The 14521-nt window shown below is 37.3% G+C and overlaps 1 long non-coding RNA gene across 1 annotated transcript; it reads left to right on the forward strand.

Moving 5' to 3' along the window:
* The first annotated feature begins 358 nt into the window (after positions 1-358).
* LOC126410258 (uncharacterized) lies at positions 359-6736 on the forward strand. Its single transcript, XR_007573924.1, has 3 exons — positions 359-495; positions 2660-2714; positions 6485-6736. It is a non-coding gene; the product is annotated as an uncharacterized LOC126410258 (long non-coding RNA).
* The last annotated feature ends 7785 nt before the right edge of the window (positions 6737-14521 follow it).

Here is a 14521-nt window from a genome sequence, read left to right on the forward strand (position 1 = left end):
CCGCTTCAGCCTTCGCCCTTCAGCCTTCAAGGTCATCCAGCAGCTCCGCTTCAGCCTTCTCCCCTCAGCCTTCAAGGTCATCCAGCAGCTCCGCTTCAGCCTTCTCCCCTCAGCCTTCAAGGTCATCCAGCAGCTCCGCTTCAGCCTTCTCCCTTCAGCTTTCAGCCCAAGGTTCCTGCCTGTGCCTGCAGCAAAGAGGGCAAGTTTCCTTGGCATTTATGTTCTTTTCTTTTTTCCCGTGCTTTGTTGGAAGATTATTTTATGTGTTTCCTTGATGCCCAGCCCTATTGCTGCAATCCACCGTAATAAAGTAACAATGACATGTTGTTGTGAGTTGCAGAACATTCTACCGCCGACGTGTCCGTGCCTGTAACGGTGATGACCCCTTTTTCGTGTGCGCCGAGCATGTGAAGTGCTGGAGCTGGAGCGTGTGGGTAAGTGCTCGAGTGTCAGTGTGTGTGTATTTGGGCGAGCAAGGTCACTACCTATGCTTAGGTGAGTCTCTGCGAGCCTTTTATTATTGTAAGTTCTCTTCGTAAAGTCTAGTTCTTTGTGTTCTTCACATTTTGCTTCAAGAGCGCGTCTTCTTCCTTTGGTTGTTGTTGTTCTTATTGGTTCACGTTGACATTCTGTCATGGCGTGGTTGCACCATTCTTCACGGAAAAGTTAGATAAGTTGAAAACATTTTGTTGGTCTTTAGTTAAAAATTTTTACATTGACCCAATTTTATCAATAAAGTGGGCGGTCGGTTTTCCTTCAAGTGTTCTCTTGTTACCTTTGATTACCCCTGTTTTGTTTCTACTTTGACATAACTGTTAGCATTTTTAACTAACAACAAAAAATTGAAGTAGAAATCTTTCAGTTAAGAACTTTTTAGTTTTTCCTTAGCAATGTCATCAAGCAAGAAGATTTGCAGATTAATTTCTTTTCTCCATTCTGGTTCCCAAGTCATGCCAACCAGATGCTCATTTGTTGGTTGTGGGTTGCAGGTTAGGGTGCACATATTATTGAATGAAGTCCTAAAATAACTAAATAAGAGGTAACTGACAAGTTTGAAAGAAGGAACCTCAGCGTCCTAACAACACATTTGTGCAGTTCACAATTCACATAGTCTAGATTAGAGAACCTGAAAGCTTGGTCTAACTGGTCGGCATTGACACATGATAGGTGATCTTTCATGTACTCTCTGAGAGAGTTAATCTCCAAGATTATGGTTTGGGCTTATGTGCTACAGAGAATCTGATACTTTGGCAAGAAACTTGAGGGAGATCAGTAACTTGTGTCACGAAATACCAGTTAACAATGATTAATGATTGCTAGCCTGGTGAAAATTGTCAAGATCAAGGTCATGTACATGCGGGTTAATATGAGATGGAACTTTAAAAATCATTGATGGTGTTCTGACCAACATCTTGATGATAGTGTATTTATTCTAAGTAGACCGTTGAGGTCGTTAGTTCTCTTAGAATGTTGCAGAACAGATAAGGAACTCATACGTTGGGCATCAGAAGATATGAACTTCTGATTACAATAGTTTGTTGGGGGCAAAAGTTTTCCTGTTTTCTTTGTGGTCAAACTGTATTGCATGCAGTAATTGAAGTTTGTCCCATGTATTTGTTGGAACATGTAGCATTTCTATGATAAAATTGCTTGCACAGAATGTTGCTATTTTGAAGCTTAGCATTGTAAAGAGTTCGTTCTTCTGCAGAACATGGATCAAGTGGATTTATATGCTCTATATGTTTGATGTGATCTATTTTTTGCTCTCGAATGACATTCCTCAAGTCTTAAATTACAGTAAAAAGTCCTAGGGTTTCTTCTTCAGGGTTCTTCCGTTTTGCAAGAGGTTTCATGCCATCTGGAGATGGCACAGTATGATGTATCTTTAAACAAGCATGTGGGCTATATGTCAGTATCCTTAGATGTTTTCTCGTACAGATATTCCTTTTTCTCTGTTCTATGCTTTCTAGTTGTTTTCACTTTTTCAGCAAGTTATATGCTTGGTTGGGTTTCACTTTGTGCATGTATGCAATATTAACGTTCTAGGAGCTTCTTCTCAGCTGAAATTATGAGGATATGAAATGCATGGATTCAACCTTAAAAACCCAATCACTCATTCAACCATAAGATGGATTGAACATTCTGATGTTTCACTTCATTTTTTTATCTCCGCTATTTTCTATTTTAAAATACTTAGTTGGGATTTGTGGTTTAAGGTGCACTGCCCCACACTGATGTCTGCGTAGAACAGCCTCTAAAGCTGTTGTTAATACTTCTAGGAATGTTACTTAGCAGTCTTTTATATGGATTCTACTTCAAATATTTTTAGGAAATAAAATGATTGGTAATAAAATAATTTTTCTCCTTAAGGAATCTAAGTATCGAATTATTTCACAAATGGCACGTGATCTATTGTCAATTCCAATAACTTTTGTTACTTCAGAAAAAGGTTTTAGTACAGGAGGTCGAATTGTTAATGATAGTCGTAGTTCATTGGTGCAAAAAACAGTTGAAGCTTTGGTTTGTTTTGGTAATTGGGTAAAGAATGATGGCGATCCAATGCATAAAGTGTTAACAAAAGTAAGTATGTTTTGAAGAAATTGTCTTCATTAAATATTTTGTGAACCATTTGTTAATTGACTATATATATTTCTTTCAGGTTGAAGATGAATCAAGTGAATATATATCATTAGATTGATTCAATTTGCCTCTTGGTAATGTTTGTTTTTTTCTATTTCTTTTGTTCTAATGTGATTCTAGTGTTTGTTTCCGTTGCCTCTTGCAGTTTTCAGCTTTGATGTCCAATGTTCATGACTCATGATTGTGTGGAGAGCTTCTATATGGCCCATACAGGCAATGTTATCTATATCGTACGATACGTATCGTATAGGTCAAGAAAACCTATACGATACACTGTTTAAATACGATACGTGTATGTATCGTACGTGTATCGTATGTATTGTGCGATACGGTGACCATATCGCATGATACGTGCGAGACACCCCCATATCGCACGATACAAGGGTGAAATTAAAAAAGGGACCCGATGGCCCCTTTTTTTGTGTCTTGTTTTGAAACCGACGCTCCTCTCTCTCTCTTTTCTTGTTTCTCAACGCTGCTAGAGACGTGGGAGGGAGAGATTTTCTCCATTGCATCAAGATTTGCCAGTGAAGAAGCTTTATTTCTCGTTGTGGGGAGTCTTGGGACGGTGGGAAGCTTGGAGAAAGAGGATTTTTTGGTTTTTAACACCAAGAAGGTAAGAAGTAACTCATTTTTGCCGTTGAATCGTTCATTTGTCTTATTTCCTACATTTATTTGTATGTTTTTACTTGTTTTGTGAAGATATAATGTCGGATCCTGCATGGCAGTGGTGTACAAGGGTGAATCCCAAAGATAGATTAAGAGTTAAGCGTAATTATTGTAAGCAAATCATATCAGGAGGGATCTCTCGCTTTAAACACCACATAGTTGGTACACACAACGATGTGGCTCAATGCAATGGCTCCCAAGAGAACCCATTGCCAGTGTATGTAAAGCACCAATGTCAGGAGCTTCTTGATGCAGTGAAAGCAAGTAGGATTGAAAAGGAAATGGAAGATGCAGAGGAAGGATATGGGGACCCACATGAAGAGGAAGAAAGTGAAGGTGAAGAAGTTTAGCTTGAAGAAGAAGATGTTGGTGTCAGTTTGGGAACAGCTAAAGGGAAAGACATCATGCGTGGAGGTGGTTCTTCTGCAACTGCAACCAAAAAAAGAAGAGTTGCAAATATAAGGTCAGTTTCACGAGGACGTGGCGTGAGTCAGAGTGCTCGTACTGGTGGTGGTAGAGTACCTACTATGAGGTCGAGCAATATGTCTGGTTCGATCAAGAATTTTTTTTCCAATTATACTGCTGCTGGTGCTCAGCCTAAGATTCGTATAGCCATGCAATCAAAGGATATTATTGAAGCAACATATGAAACCATAGGAAGGTGGTTCTATGATGCATCCATTCCCTTCAGTGCAGCAAACTCTTATCATTATCAGCCTATAGCAGATGCGATTGCTAGTGTAGGGTGAGGGTATAAAATGCCCTCTTTTCATAAATTGTGAGGTATAATTCTCAACAATATAGTTAGAGATGTGAAGACAAATTGTGATGAACTAAAATTGAGCTGGAAAGCTACATGATGCAGTGTAATGGCAGATGGGTGGACATACATCAAGAACAGAACATTGGTAAACTTCCTTGTATATTGCCCTCTTCGTACTATGTTCTTAAAATCTGTTGATTTGTTTGATACTCCTAAGACTGCTGATGTGTTGTTTCGGATTTTTGATAAAGTTATAGAAGAAGTTGGGCCTGAAAATGTCGTACAATTTATTACTGATAATGCAGCAAATTATAAAGCTGCAGGTGAAATGTTAGCAGCACGATATGAGACATTTTATTGGAGTCCATATGCTGCTCACTGTGTAAATCTTATGCTTCAGGATTTTGGTGAAAGAGATGATATGAAGTTGATAGTTCATAGATGCCAAAAAATCACGAAGTTTATTTATAATCATGCTTATGTCTTACGAAGTTTATTTATAATCATGCTTATGTCTTGAATTTGATGAGAAAATTCACAAATGGGGCTGAATTGATTCGACCTGCACAAACACGATTTGCTACAAATGTTTTGACTGTGCAGGGTATAGTCAAGCAAAGAACTTCTCTCATGCAGATGTTTTCAAGTGATGATTGGGCTGCATATCCACATGCCTATAAAAGAAAGGCTACGACAGTTGTGGATACCATATTCGATGCTGACTTTTGGGAATCATGTGTGCACTTATTGAAGATTTGTGTACCTCTAGTGAAAGTCCTCAGATTAGTTAATAGTGAAGATAACCTTCTATTGGATATTTATATGAGTCTATGGACAGAGCCAAGGAGGCCATTAGAGATAATATGAAGGGGAAAAAGAAGTTGTACATGTTTATATGGAAGATTATAGATGAAAGGTGGTCTGGACAGCTTCATCGTCCACTTCATGCAGCAGCCTACTACCTAAATCCTGCTATTAGATATCTTCCCACTTTTAAGAAGGACAGAGAGGTCGAGTATGGCATGTTGGATCAACAAATATGATACGGCTTCTAGTACCATGGCGAGAGACACAACAGTGCGATGCAGCACAACTATGTGTCCATATATTAGAAAAGAGACTTTATACTTTTTGTTGTTTAGATTTTATTCTACCTTCTCACATTTATTCTGGGAACATTTTTACTTTTCATCTGTTATTAGATTTGTGGTGGGAAAGGTTTGGGCCTGATTGCCCAGAATTAAGGAAGTTTGCAATTAAAATCCTTAGCCAAACATGTAGTGCAACTGGATGTGAAAGAAATTGGAGTGTATTTCAACACATCCACAATAAGAAAAGGAATAGGCTGGAAAATAAAAGGTTGAATGACCTATTTACGTTCGTTATAATATGAAGTTGAGACAAAGGTAAATATTTGTTATACAAAATAGTAAATTCTAATATATATTTTAATCTCTAACAATTTGTTAATTTTTTCTCTTGTTAGGCAACTAGAAACAACATCTGCGAGGAAGCATCAAAATCAATATGATCCTATCTTCATTGACCATTTTGATATATTAGATTTTTGGGTTGAAGAAGAACCATCTGCAATACTTGATGAGGATGATCTTGGTTTTTTGAATGTTGAAGGAGCAGCAGAGATTATTGATGAAGGAGAGGCTGGGGGGAGCAATGGAATGTTGGTGACATTTCATTTGCAACAGAGGGGATAGAAGAAGCAGTTAATGAAGAAAATGAAGATGATGATGAAGAATGAAGATGATGATGCAAATGACGATTGACAAGGCTTTTTGTTTTGAGTTTTGAAAACTATGTCAATATGTTTTGAGTTTTGACTTCTGAACTTATGAATTGTGATGTAATTGAATACTCTTAGGTTGCTTAGTATGTTATTTTGGTTTTTGAATGTTTGATTTCTTATTTTGGAATGTATTGTTCATATGCATACTTCATAGTTCATACTTCATATACATGAATGATGAATGTTCCTTTAAATACATTTTTCTTGAATTTTTCTGATTTTTACTAGTTTTTTTAGATTTTTTTTTAGAAATTTTCTGATTTTTTTTCTATTTTTTATAAATTTTTAATATTTTTTACAAATTAAAAAATTAATTTTACGATACGTTACGGTACATTTACGATACGTTACGATATGGCATATAGGTCGGCCTGACCGATACACGATACGATACGGCAGTGATAACATTGCATACAAGTGTTGTTATCTTTAACATTGTTAACTTTTCACTATGTCATTTCGTGGGTGTTAAACCTGTGCCTTTTCCTGTTACTATGATGTAAGCTTCGTCTTTGATGAATGGTTTTTTCATTGACGTTTTCACATAGTAAATAGAAGTTCAGGTTTTTAGATACTAACCCTAGATCTTGAAATGTTCATACTTGCAGAATGTGTCTCCTGCTTCCTAGAGGCTTGCGGTCTCTGTCATCTAAAATTGCATGGAAAAGCTTGAGCCTTTCGTCCGAAGGTTCTTGACATATCAATTATTGATAGAGGAGCTAGAGGCAGTGAACTTGGAGAAGTTTATCACGAAATTATTTTTGAAATTTTCCTGTGCGCCCCTCAGATGCTTCTTGCTGTGATCCCGAACTTGACACAGGAATTGCTTGTATGTTCTCCAAAAATTGTTGGTTGTTGAACATAATTAATGCCAGGTGGTTTTATATATCTTTTGGATGAAACTGTTAGCAGTAGAAATTCTTACTTTTCTATGAAGTCATGCACTCTTGCTTGTATCATAAGTAGGAAATGCTTATACATGTTCCAGAATTCTTGGCTTCTGCATTTTTGTGTCTGCGAGATGGCATTTATCTCTCTATGACTATTTCTGTCTACCATAAGCACCATCAGCATCCTTTGAATGAACTCTCAGGTTAGAGTCTGGGGATGACCAGAACGACCACCTTGGTCTCCAAAATTTCTGCCAACTGGTGACTGGTGTGCTTACCTCAATGTTGGTCACGGATGATCCTTCTACCCCTCCCTGTCCAGGCTCACCTTCAACATTTAACAACAGAGCTTCTTAGGAGGAAATTACTTACCTCCTAAAGTGGCTTTTTAGTTCTCTTGCACTGGCGATGTTCCTTGCCTTCTCATGTTAAGGACATAACATGGAAAGTGCTTTCCTGTAAAAGAAATTGTGAGTGGTCTGATTGTATAGATGGTGATTCGTAGCCTTTTTTGGACAAACAAAAGTTGGCTATGCGTCAGGTTGGCTTATATGTTAGTGCTTCATAGTCATTTGTTCAGCCTTTTGTTTATTTACATATTAGCTTTACCATTTATTATACATATTGGATTTGCAATTTATTTTCTTAACGTCAGATGCTTGACATTACAATGCACTCCTTTCTGTGAAGCTATTTTAGTACAATTGGTTTAATTCTTAAAGTCCGCGACAGTTCTTTTAATTAGAATTACCGTTCAAACTATTGACATCTTACCTACCCTCATCGTTTCTAATAAATGTAAAAAGGGTTATAATCTTTTCAAAACAAATAAGTATTACTTTTGCTAAAAATGTGATTTAAGAAGTCAATTCTGATTTAATCGATTAGAGTAACAACAACAAATTTACCAACAAAAAGGTAAAGGAGTTAAAGGAGTCGAGCTCAAGCTCATGTTAGGGAACTCGACTCGAGCTCGAGCTCGAGCTCTTTGAACCAAGTCGAGCTCGAGCTGGGCAAGCTCGGCTCGACTCGGTTTGTGTGCAGCCCTAGGGGGGAGTGGAGGGGTTCCAGTTTACTTTCAGCGGTGGTAGTTAACCTCCTGCTCATCCAAATTATACATGAACAAGTCATGTTGAAAAAATAAAATCGAAATTCACATTTTTGACATTAGATTTCTTAAAATAAAACGTGATTTTGAGTACTAACTGAAGATTGCTTAAGGGTAAGCTGATCTAATTTCTGACAACCAGTTTAGCTTAAGCTCAAAAAATTTGTTATGTGAGATGAATGCGTCCAACTATTTAAAAACAAGAGAAATGAATTTAGAAATTAGTCAACGAGGACTATTATATTTGAAAGGTCTCATTTTCCAATAAGAAAATGCCTTAAAGGTGTATAACTGTATTGAAAGGTGACATTCTTCCAAGTTGTAAAATGTTAGGGAAATTATACACACAAAAAAAACGTTGCTTGTGATTCGTCATTTTATTTTATAAGAACACAAGTTTAATATTTATCTCGTATCACAAATCTATGAATCATGACCATTTTGGGTATGGGATAATTAACCATAGTAGTATGTACAAAAGCAAAATATAAAAAGGGAGATGCATTAATGTAAATAAAGTTTTTCTTGGCTAATTAACCATTCGTATCATTAAACGCATGCCTAAGTTTTTCTGTGGCTAATCAAAAGATATCCACAAGAATATTTTTGAAAATTATTAATTGTCAAACCATTAAAAAATTTCCATTTTATCTTTCTCTACTTTTGCATTTTCTTTGAAGAACGTTCTAACATTAGAATATTTGCCGGCGTAGCTGTTTTGTGTACATCAAAATGGGCCCCATAAATGAACGCAAGTCTCCTATCTTGGGACCAGAATATGTGATGTCCTTTTCTTCTGCCCCAAGAATAAGACAAGATCCTGACTAATCAATTGAGTCGACATCAAAATTAAGGGGTTGTTAGCAATACCTGCCCCATTTGGACGGAGACGGAAACCCAAGAAAAAAACGCTTGAAAGATCCATGAGATTTTCTGCCATTATTTGCATGTAAAATTTGCTTTTTACAGATCCATACGTAAAACTCAATGGCGAATTTGGGGGTCCGATCTCTTCCATAACTTCTTTAATCCTTCAATGCAGGGGGCCAGATGAAACTTATAATTCATGTTTGGGAGGTTTAAAATGGGACAAAAAGGAGAGGAAATAGTTTTATATATGTGGTTGAAGTCAGGCCTGACCTGTGACACCAATGAAAGCCTACAGAAAGATCATAATGTGTTGTCAATTGCCACCACTCGCAACAATAACACGAACAATGTAAATCTAGATCCCAGTTCCACATCGATAATTCAAATCCACTAGTAATAATAGTATCTATATGGTACTATAACTAGATATTAGTAGGAAACGGCCCATCCGACATCTATATGCATATGGAAGGGACGTATGACCAAAAAAGAACAGGGTCCTATAACCAAAAGAGAAAATCAATTTTGAAATAGACGTTTGAAATATATTTCAGAAAACTAAGCAAAAAATTGTACACCATCCCCTTATTGCTGAACCTCATATTTTCATGACTAGGAAGACGACTATTTCTGAAATATACATTTACTTGAGCTTCTAAACGAGTTGAGTCAATATACATGAACTTGACTTCATTAAACTCGAGAAAGCTTGGTCTTTTTCTTTGGTAAAGATAGTGAAAGGGGTGACCCCTTTCAATAAATATTTTTGACTCTACCCCTTGTCCTTTTAAAGTTGGATGATGTGGGCAGGCATTGGCATTTAAAGATACAAGGAAATGGTCAAACAATTGCAATGAGTGTCATGAGTGTGATCATGTGTTAACAATACGATCTAAATGGGGCATTTGGCAATAAAGAAGAACATAGTCTTTCTTGAATCTGTTAGAAAGATTGAAGTAAATTTGTAAAACAATAAAATACAATGTTTCACCAAGGTAAATTTTTAAGAGTATGAAACACCCTTTAAAGGATAAGAGAAAAAGAGAGAAATAAGGAAACAAATGAGTTTCCTTAAATAAATTCTTGCATTTTTTGAAACATAGTTTGGGCCCTTGGGAAAACAACTTACCTTTTATATTCATCATTTGATTTTTCCATAATCGACATTCTATATAATTCTCATCAAAATTTTGTATATAAAGGTTTGGTAGCTGCCTGTTTTTCCGAAAATGAAGGTTATAAAAATGTCAAATGTACATTTACATATCTGATTTCAAGATTTTGGTTCTTTCCAATAGATTATGTGGAACACATTTACGTGGTTAAAATTTGCTAGTACAACTCCTGAAAAAATTGTGGTATCCACATTTTGTTAATAGAAAAATTAAATCAATTATGTGTAGCCTCACAGAAGGAAGAACTTAAACCATCCCAGCGCCACGTCAATTATATATGTCGTGATATTGATGAGTCTAAGCTGCAGTACGCGTAGCCTCTCGAATTTATTTTCAAGAAATGGGCCACTACTATAGTTTTTCACTATATTACTGTATTGTCAGTAACATTTAGAAAAAAAAAAAAAACCAATGACGCCAAACAGGAAGGTTTAATTTTCATATTTTTCTTTAGGAACTTATGATACACCAATATATATATTATTTAAAAAAAATGTACGATTAAATAGCCTATAGTTCATGCGTAATTATCAAGTAGAACATAGAAAGTCTAAGTTGAAGGCGGGGGTGGCAACCACCGCCAATTCTTTTAGTTTGGTGGACGGCAGTCGCGCCGCCAGATGCCATAGGAGACCGCCCTCCGGCCGACCCCCGGCGGCTGCACCGGCGTCATCAACCACCTCAAGGAGGCAGCCATTGCGCGGCCTTTTCTCTGCAGTAGTGGCTAGGTGTCGTGACTCGGTACAATTTTTTTTTTTCCAAATGTTGGAGTGTGATCTAGAGTTACGCAACCATTTAATCAAAGCCATCTAATGGTTGACAGAAAAACATGGAAAAAAAGGTGGAAATGAAATGAATACTAGTTAATGAAAATATCCATCACTTTTTTTTTCTTATTTTTCTTTTAACCATTCATTATGCTAAATCAAATGGTCCTAGTTAGATGGTGGGAAAACAATAGAAACAGGGTGAAACCAAAAATTTTTCATTGCACAATGACCTTAACTATAATTTTAAATTTTAAGAAGAGCAGAATTAGAATTTTTTTAATTTTTATATACATTAAACTAAAGTTTTTTAACTTTACATATACATTTTTAAATTTTTTTAGATATGAGTGAAAAGCGAGGACCCTACCGCCCCCTTCCTCCGCCGTATATATTTGAAGAGAAAAAAAAAGTAAAACCTCAAGAGAGAAATTGAGGGATAGAGAAGCAACAAGCATATCTGTGATGATCGGCGCCTAAAAAATAATGTATTGATAATTGTTTCTTTTAGCTTTCTTAAAGGAAGATACGAGAAAGACTCTTGGGGGAAAATCCATTGAATTTGATAATTTTAGAAAGAGTAAAGATCCGATTTGATTGCTTTAAATACCGTGACACAGATTGCTTTAAATACCGTGACACAGATGATATATAAAATGGAAGGACCACATAACACTTGGACGAAACCTCCTTTGTCCCTGAATTCAGCTCAAAAAAAAGTCAAATCCTTGGTTCACTTGCTGGTGACATTTGTGCTATTAACGCCAACAGTCTTCTGTTTAGACCATAATTTGTCATGATTGCATTGACTCGTCATTAAAAACCAAAACCAAGTATCCAGCCATACGATAGATAACCTGAATAGAAACTACACTTTTACAAACCTGCGATTTTTGGAAAATTACTTAGTTTTCTACCCCGTCGCTCAAATGCTACCTTAACTCTTTTACTCAGTAATTTAGTTTCGAGATGAAAATTCATCTTGCCATTTAGAGACAACTGTCTTTTTTTTAAAAAAAAAAGAAGACTGTTGGCGGGAAATCCATTATAATCTATAAATAGCTTAATGTTGCCTTCCTCAACACAAGGAAGGAGTATCAGCCTCTCTTGTTTCTCTAATAATTCTCTGCTGTGGCGTTGAACACAGGATTCCTGCATATATTTCATTATTTGGCTCAAGTATCCTGCCTCTAAGATCCTTGTTTCTCTGCTGTTATCCATATTTAGAGGCAGGATACTTGAGCCAAATAACGAAATATATGGCTCAGAAGGAGAACAAAGACTCTTGGATGGTTGAGATAGAAGAAAGTTTTGGATTTCATGATAATTCTAAATATGAGTTGGAGCTGGAAAAGAAGTCCATCTACGAATGGCCGAACGACTTTGCCATGGCCCCTCGCATGTTGATGCACCAGACTCCTCAGCTGGCCTCGCCTTTCCGTTGCATGATTGCATCATGCATGTTGATGCACCAGACTCCTCAGGTTGCATCCTTTGGCCCCTATCACCACGGAAAGGAACACTTGCAGCCCATGGAGTATCACAAAGAGAGCTCTCTATAGGATATTGAAGGGGAGGAGCGATTTACTCTATGCATTCATTGACTCCTTGAAGGGCGTAGAGCAAGAACTCAGGAATAGCTATGACAATCTGGATCCAAAATTATCATCCGATTCATTTTTAAGAATGATGTTGCTCGATGGATGCTTCATGATTGAGCTCTTACGAAATGGGGATAGTTATGAGCCTGATCTTGTCTTTAGCAAGCCTGGCGCGAGTACTATAATTCGACGGGACATGTTGTTGCTAGAAAACCAAATCCCTCTCCTTGTCTTAAGGAAGTTGGTTGAGGTAGAAAAAAAAACCGAGATAAACACTGATGCATTCCTTGATTTCTTGTTTTTAAAAAATTATGGGTTCAAAATTAGTTTAGTTGATGAATCTTTGCATATTCTAGACATTTACGGGGAGTGCATGATAATGGAAAACACACCAAACGAACAAAATCACCCTTCTGCAGTAGGCTTTATCAAATCTGCTCAATCAAGGCTGCATGTTGCCGGCAAGAAACTGATGTCTAAGCTGCTAGACATCCCCAGGAAAACACATTTTACGCGTGCCATCTATGTATGATATAATGTCTTTCAAAAATCGAAAATACGTATACAAACAATTAATAGTCTTACATGTTTCTGTTAACGCATAAACTGCTGATAGTTACAGCTGTCCACCGGATGAAGGAAATTGTGGAGATCATGTCAGTTCAAAGAATGAAGAAAATCATAACAAATCCAGCAACAAGGCAACTGTACTCGCTAGATTGGAAGAAATCAATCAAGATCACAAGGCGATTGAAGATAATCATGAAGATTGTGACAAATCCAGCAAAAAGGCAACTATACTTGTTAAATCTGAAGAAATCAATCAAGATCACAAAGGCAAGAATCTAGGCAAGAAAAGTGGCAACGTCCCTTTATCAAAAGAGAAAGAAAGGATTATAGAAACAAAAAAATCAAGGAAGGATTGTTTAACAATCTCTTCAACAAATCATGTATAAATTCTCACATTAAGGGAACCTCACATTTATCGCCTAATAGGTGTGAGAGACAGTGGACGTCGGATTTTACTCCGAACCACTTAAGAAATCTTAGTCTTGCATCTTTTCTTTCATGGTATCAGAGCTATCTCCGTGAGGATTTTCGTTTTCTCATGGCTTCCAGTGCATCCTCTTCGACCAGAGCATCTCCTTCGCTTATCATGGCAGCTAAGTATCCATATCCTTCCAACGTTAATGTTGCAAATTTTGTCTCTATCAAACTCTCCCACAAGAATTACTTGCTTTGGAAGACCCAAATGCTTGGACTCATTGAAAGCCAAGACATGATGGGATTTATAGAAGGAAAAATCTCCAAACCGACCTCCGCCATTGAAACTGTTGAACATGGTGAGGCCCGTCCTGTCCCAAATCCAGAATTTCTTGCCTGGAAAAAATCAGACCGACTCCTTAGAGGGTGGATCACTCTCTGAAGAAGTACTAGGTCGTGTAGTCGGACTCCGAACTTCTTCTGAAGTCTGGACTGCTCTTTTAAAGGTCTTTGCTAGAGAATCCAAAGACCGAGAATTTCTGTTAAACAGAAAATTGCAGACGTTTCAAAAGCAAGAAAAAACTGTTACTGAGTATGTAACAGGTTTCAAAACCATATGTGATGAATTGGCAGCCATTGGGAAACCTCTATCGAATCAAGACAAAGTTTATTGGCTCATAAATGGGCTTGGAGCAGGTTATGAATCGTTTATGACGTCGATACTTCAGCCTCCTATTCCGGCACATATTGATGTTGTCTCTCTGCTTGAAAGCCATGACAACATGAAAAACATCCATGGGTTTCAACTTAATCGAAATGCTGCGTTCATAAGCCAGCAAGTTCCAGCTCAACCCTCCTACTCTCACAACTACAGAGGACGTGCTCAGTATACCAGGAAACACAGCAACCCTCGCTTCAACTAGCGAGGACATGGTTTTCCACCTGCTTCTCAATCTCATCCCACCAATACTCCAGCCAACGCCGATCAAAGTACCACTCAGCCTTCAGTTAAAACAGCGTGTCAAATTTGTGGACTGAGTAATCACATGGCATTCAAATGCTACCATAGATTCAATCAGGCGTATCAACCCAAAGATCTTCCACAAATCTTTTCCACTGTTCAAGTTGCCAATCCTAATAATGCAGACTGGTATCCGGACACTGGCGCAACTTCTCATGTTACAGATGATCCAGGTACTCTCAATTATCTCAATAAATATCATGGAACCGATTCAGTTATGGTTGGAAAT

The sequence above is a fragment of the Nymphaea colorata genome, chromosome 7 (assembly GCF_008831285.2).
Source record: "Nymphaea colorata isolate Beijing-Zhang1983 chromosome 7, ASM883128v2, whole genome shotgun sequence".
Classification (NCBI taxonomy): Eukaryota; Viridiplantae; Streptophyta; class Magnoliopsida; order Nymphaeales; family Nymphaeaceae; genus Nymphaea; species Nymphaea colorata.